The 7,033-nt window shown below is 43.2% G+C and overlaps 1 non-coding gene across 1 annotated transcript; it reads left to right on the forward strand.

Moving 5' to 3' along the window:
* Positions 1-6,086: 6,086 nt before the first annotated feature.
* trnar-ucg (transfer RNA arginine (anticodon UCG)) lies at positions 6,087-6,178 on the forward strand. Its single transcript is given in 2 exon segments — positions 6,087-6,123; positions 6,143-6,178. It is a non-coding gene; the product is annotated as a tRNA-Arg (tRNA).
* The last annotated feature ends 855 nt before the right edge of the window (positions 6,179-7,033 follow it).

A 7,033-nucleotide genomic window follows, 5' to 3' on the forward strand; every position in this document is an offset into this window, starting at 1 on the left:
TCCATCAGGGCCAGGTGATTTATCAAACCCCAGACCATTAAGCCTCCTGAACACCTTCTCAGTCGTAAATTTCACTGCACATACCTCACTTCCCTGACACTCTTGAATATCTGGTATACTGCGGACGTTTTCCACTGTGAAGACTGATGCAAGATATTCATTTCCTCTGCCATCTCTTCGGCCCTCATTACTATAACTCCAGCATTAGTTTCCATTGGTCCTATAGCTACCCTTTATATCTTACCTATATCTATATCTTTTACCCTTTATATACTTATATACTTTTTGTATAACTCCCTACCTTCTTTGATATCAGACACCAGCTTCTTTTCATAATTTATCATTTCCTTCTTAATGACCTTCTTAGTTTCGTTTTGCAAGTTTTTAAAAGCTTCTCAATCCGCTATCTTCCACTAACTTTGGCTTCCTTGTATGCTGTCACTTTTGTTTTGGCTTTGGCTTTGATTTCATTTGTCAGCCACGGTGGTGTTCTTCTTCCATTCGAAAATTTCTTCTTATTTGAAATAGATCTCTTTCACTTCGAACATTTTTCGCAGAAACTCCAGCCAATGCTGTTCTGCAGTCATTCCTGCCAGTGTCCCTTTTCGTTCTGCCTTGGCAGTTTCCCCTCTCATACTATTGCCATTTCCTTTATTCCACCGAAATAACGACACGTTGGAATTTAGCTTCTCCTCCTCAGATTTCAAAGTGAACTCGGTCTTATTGTGATCACTGTTCCCTTAGGGTTCCTGAAACTTAAGCTGTCTCATCACCTCCGGATCATTGCGAAACACCCACTCCAGCACAGCCGATCCCCTAGGGGCTCGGCGACAAGATGTTCTAAAAAGCTGTCCCTTAGGTATTCAACAAATTTCATGTTAAAATCCCCAATGATTATCATGACATTGACCTTCTGACACGCCTTTTCAATCTCCTTCTGGAATTTGTAAACCACATTCCGGCTGCTGTTTGGAGGCCTGTATTCAGCTGCCACTGCGGTATATTTACTCGCCAGTTGTTTCCTCAACCCACAGAGACTCTACAACTTCCAGTCATATGTCATCCTTTCGAATGTTTTAATATTATTTCTTATACGCAGGGCCACTCACCTCTTCTGCCAACTCTACTATCTTTGCCCCGATACACCGTATACCTTTGTACGTTCAGCTCCCAAAGAATGGCCATTCATTAGCCAAGTTTAAGAGATGGCCACAAAGTCATACTTTCCAACCTGCAGCTGAATTTCACGATCGGCCATTTTATTTCTTATTTTGCGTGCATTCAAATACCACACTCTCAGTCCAGTATGTGTTTTTTCTATTGTAACTGCACCAAACTTCTATTGTCCTGTAACTCATCCCAGTGGCTGTGATTATGTCTCATCTCCTGCCTGTCCTTTCTGTCATCTATGTTGCACACGATCTCGGATTTATTTCAGTTTTCCCCTTCCTCAGTCCCATCACTCCGCTTCCCATCCCCCTGCCAAATTTGCTTTATTAAATTACACTGGTTAACGTTTTCTTCCGTAGTGATGATTAATTTTTCTGAACTGGCCTCTCATTTAAGTTTTCTGGTCTGTATTTCTTAGCTGACTTCCATATACTGTCATGGAGTGCTGAATCCTGTTTATTTTTTATATACAAGTACGTACTTTAGAAGTGTTATCAGACTGTTGGGTGATTTTTTTTTAAGTCTGTATAGCTTTTCCTCCTTCTGCCCTCGGTAGTGTTAAACTAAAGGGGCTTCTTGCAAACAATATTTTTTTTAATTTGTCATTTCAGTTCCTATTTTTCATTTGTAAATTTTTCAGATCGGAATGGGAAATAGTAAATTTTGCCGAAATAATACTTAAGCAATTAATGCTGAAGTGTTTATTGCCTTTGATGTATTTGCTATACAATGGAGATCTGCTTGGTAAATTTTCTTAAGCCTTGCAGTAAATGTTCTCATGTTTTCCCTTTATCGCACTACTTTATATTTCACTTGCCTGTTGGTATTCCAGAAACCCGCGTATCATGAGTTCTGATGCAACGTCTTAGCCCAAAACTTTGATCCCGTCCATAAATGCGGCCTGACCTACTGAGCCCCTGTACTGCACTAGATTCCCAGCATCTGCAGTATCCAGCAGATCGCATGTGTCCGATGTACTTGTAAGTTTCTAGAAAGGACGCACAGGGACGCAGAAAAGGTTGCGTAGCTCTGTTGGTGAAAAATAAAATCAAATTTTAGCATTCATTTCAAGAGGACTTGAAGATAAAAGCAAGGACTTAATATTGAGGCTTAATAAAGTACTGGCGAGGTTTCACTTGGAATACTGTAAGCAGTTTTGGGCCCCGATCTTAGAAAGGATGGGCTAACATGACGTGAGTTTAACGGAGGTTTACGAAAATGATTCCAGGATTGAATATCTTGTCATAAGAAGAGAATCTGATGAGTGGCAAATTGAAACCTATCTGATGTCTCAATGGATTGGATGTGGAGAGAATGTTCTATGATGGGAGAGTCTAGAACCAGAGGACACAGTTTCTGAATGGAGGTGCGTCCTTTTGGAACGAAGATGAGATTAGCCAGAGAGTGATGAATCTGTGTAATTTGTTACCAAAGGTAGTTGTGGAGGCCAGTTCAGTACGTTTATTTCAGACAGTGTTTGATAGCTTCTCCATTGGTCAGGAGATGAAGGGATGTAGGGAGAAAGCAAGAGATTGAGGCTGCGTGGAAAATTAGATCAGCCATGATGAAATGGCGGAGCAGACTCGATGAGCCAATAATTGCTCCTACGTCTTATGGTCTCATGTTTCATGCTCATCTCCTGCTTGTATTGTATCTTGCTGATTCTACCAGCTCTATTACAACTTCCATGTTTTACTTTGTCCAATGTTCGTGTTATATCCTTAGATATAAATATTATTGATTAAATTAATTGCTCTGCCTTTGATGATGAAGCAGCGTTCGTCCGCCTATGGAGGATTTGTCAACATATAAAAACAATTATTATTTTTTTTGTTTCTCAGCTCAAGCTGGTAAAACTGGAAGTTCGGGCATCGCGAAACGGACTGACTTCTCAGTTTGCTAGGAACTTGTCTGCTCACCTCGCCGGGATGTTTTCAATGGAGAGACATGAGCGGTTAACTTAATCTTCTATAGTGACCATTTCGTCATTTCCCTGGATTATGTTTATCTATCTATACTTATTAGTTTTACACATGCCGTCATGGAGTTCTGAATCCTGGTTTCGTTATAGAAGATATATCCTGAGGAGATATTTTACTTCACCAACGCCCTCCCATTTTAATCAATGAACCACCTTGTAAGTCCACCCCTGCCCCATACACCTCTTACTCTGACTTACCATCTATTTCGCCACGAATACCAATAATTAAAGCGCAGAGGGGGCAGAAGTGAGCATAGATGCGATTACTGAGGAGAAAATGTGCTTTGGAAGCCGAAAGTCCTGAAGGTAGATAAGACTCCTGGACCATTGTTCAGAAATAGGTAGCTGAAGAGTTTGTGTAGGCACTAGAGCCATAGAACACTAAAACACAAAAATGCCATTCGAACAATTTAGTCTGTGCCAACCCCGTAATCGGTCTAGTTCCAGCAATCTCCAGCCGGACCATATCCCTCCGTACCCGTCGCTTCCATGTATCCATCCAAATTCACTGAATTGTTGAAATCGATACTGCCACTTGCTCTGGCAGCCCATTCCACATTATCACCGCCTCTGAGTGAAGAAGTGCCTCCTCATGTTTCAATTACAGAAGGAGTAATGATCTTTCAAGAGTTTTTTTGATTTTGGAAAGTTTCTGCGGGACTAGAACGTTGCAAATGTCACTCCACTCTTTTAAAAGGAGGGGGGAAGAAGAAAGGACATGATGGAACAGATGTTCTGACTCCAGTGGTTGGGAAGACTTTGGATTCCTTTCAGGATGATTTCTCGGTCTACTTAGAGGCGCAGGAGTTTTCCTTTGGGGAAATCTTTCCTGAGAAATCTGTTGGAATTCTTTGAGTAATCAATAAGCAAGATAGAGAAATGAAAGGCAGTGGATGTTGTTTGCATGAATTTTCAGATGATCTTTCGCAAGGTTTTGCACACGAGGCTGCTTAACAACATCACAGGTCATGGTATTACAGGAATGATACTGGCATGGATCGATGGTTGGATTACTGGCAAGAGCAAAGAGTCAGTACAATGCGAGCCTACACTCTTTGCAGCCGGTTGCTAACGGTATGTTGCTGGGGTCAGTATTGAGAACGCCTCTCTTCATGTTAGATATCAACTATCTGGATGAATGATCAGTTCTGGATTCTGGATCAATGATCAGAATTTATGGCCTAGTGACCAGCTTTTCAGATGATACAAACGTAAGTGCAGGACAGGTAGCTGAGAGCAAACCAGGTGTCTGCAGAAGGTCTCAGTCAGGTGTGGAGAACAGGCAATGAAGTTGCAGATGGAATACAGTGTAAGGCCTGCAGTCTGCAGACAGGTACTCAGGTTCTCTCAGTATAATATCGCATGATCATTATTAGCAAAAAAATCTCCGCTACAATATAAGTTTCATTTCGTTACAGATAGAAATTCCACCTTGGTACTACGAGTAAAGTACTTTTCCACAGTGGCAGAGAAACACCCAATCACCCCTCGCCATCCGTAAATCCCTTTCAACCCCTACATCACTCCCCAATTCTGTAAAACCCTCCGACCCCTACAGCACTCGGCAGCTCAGCAAAACCCTCCACCATCCACACTGGAGCATTTAACGACAGCTAACCCGAGAAAGACACTGTCCGTGGCAGAAGGAAGGGCTCATAAAACACCCGGCTGACTAAAAGAAACTACTGTCTGATCAAGGACAGGGGAAGCTGACAAAGCAGTTCTCTCTGTTTCCCCCGCGAGTTTCTCTACTCTTGGATAATCTAATCAGAGAAACTGAATGTGTACACAGGAAGCTTCAGGTGAAGATCTGCTAAACCTGAGACCATTCTCAAACAAGTCGCCATTTGTTATGTTGGGACTGATTTCTCTAACCCCCCCCCCCCACCCCCACACCATTTTGTGGACTCTGAACTGATTCTTGCTTTTGGATAATCTAATCAGAGCAACTGAACGTGGACACCGAAAGCTTCAGTTGACGATCTGCTAACCCTGAGACTACTGTCAAACAAGTAGCCTTGTGTTATGAAAAGGCTCTGATTTCTCTACCAACCCCCCCCCCCCCCCACACACACACACACCATTCTGTGGAATCAGTCCAGATTCATGCTCTTGGATAATCTAATTAGAGCAACTAACTGTGGTGGCAGGTTCAGGTAATGATCTGCTAAACCTGAGGCCATGGACAGTTTAGAGGGATTTGTGCCAACCACATAAAACAGGGAAATAGCTAATGCAGACACAGACGCCATGGACTTGCTAACGCAAAAGGATCGATTCCGTGCTCCGTAACTTGAAGAACCTGTGAGTGTTTTGAGTTGTAATATAAGATAAATTGATGAATTAAATGAAATTTCCGTAGCTTTGTCATTATATCGCTCGATTTCATGTAAACAGATATTATAGGAATTTGGCATCAGGTTAGAGAATGACGTCTTTCTGTGTACTGGGCAAATGCAATAACCTGATAGCTACCACATTACAGACACGCTGAAGGGCTCGTCCGGCTGTGCTGAGCAGCAGATCCAAGCATCCTAACGCTTTCCCGACACAAATGAATGGTTACACGGTTCTGGAATAACAGACCAACGTCTGAAATACCTAAAAACAAATCGAGTTCACTCGATCAACAATGTATTGAATGTGATGGACCATTGTCACTGATTCCAATCCCAGAATATATCGCCGCTGCAAAAGACAGTGACGTGTGCCTTTGACAATTCCTTTCTGTGTGACAGAAATGGAATATTGAACCGCCCAAAGCAGGAATGCATGGAGAGATATTGACACAACAAATGGTCGAATGTTCACCTAGGAATGAAATCACTGCAGGCGAGTACTTTTAGCTCGGTCAACAAATGATTTTACAGGTGGAAACGCCTTGCAGCAGTCAGTGTGTTCCCTATTTTTCCCCTTGGCCTTTCTCGCAGAATACGGCCGTGTGGCCTAATGGATAAGGCGTCTGACTTCGGTGCTTGAATGATGGAAGTCATCAGAAGATTGCAGGTTCGAGTCCTGCCACAGTCGTTTTGACAAACTGTCGGATTCTGTTCACTCCCTGCAGCATGGTTGTCCGCGTGGGGATTAATCGGAATACTCCACCCCCGGGGAAAACGTAATGCATCGTCTTCGTTCTACGCAACATATAATTTTAAGTGTCTAGTCTGTGTAGTATTTCTGCCGACACGTAAACAATTTGCTGGAGCTTCTCAGACCTTCAGGAGGAGCTGCTGCTGGGAAGGCAAAGTTAATTTCACATTCAGCTCCGACTCCGAGCAGATTTTATCGGCAAGAATTCACCACACAGCACTGAGGGTGATTTCTTCTGGTTCCAACCCTCGTCCTCTCGGACACAGCACGCTGGTTATCTGCCTGCTGTGGGATGTCTTCATCACTAATTCCCGAGCAGACATCAACCGCCTCAACATTAGGAATCTTCACCGCTTCTGGAACCTTACCCCCACTGAATTTACTGCCCTCTAATCTCTCAGCACCGGTCCCAAAGTTACCATCCAACCTGCTGACAAAGTGCTGCTGTTTTAGAGTGACGGACTGACCTCCAACTGGCTGAGACTAGGCGGGAACTTTCACACCTATCATGATGCATACACCTCGAAGAATCCTGACACTGGATCTTCAGAGAACGGCATCCGGCATTATCACTGATATCATCAACTCCGGAGAACCTCCATTCACTGTGGATAACTCGTGTTTCCATTGCCCTGAACTGTCCGCCTTCGACCTCCTACTTGATTCATAAGCCTAAATGTCCGGTTAGGCCCATTGTCTCTGCCAGTTCCTGCCCCACTATCCTGTGTTCTTACAGCACCAGTCCAAACTATGCTCCATAATTCAGCCCCTTCCCACCTACATTCGCGAAGC

The sequence above is a fragment of the Hypanus sabinus genome, unplaced genomic scaffold (genome assembly GCF_030144855.1).
Source record: "Hypanus sabinus isolate sHypSab1 unplaced genomic scaffold, sHypSab1.hap1 scaffold_80, whole genome shotgun sequence".
Taxonomy (NCBI): Eukaryota; Metazoa; Chordata; class Chondrichthyes; order Myliobatiformes; family Dasyatidae; genus Hypanus; species Hypanus sabinus.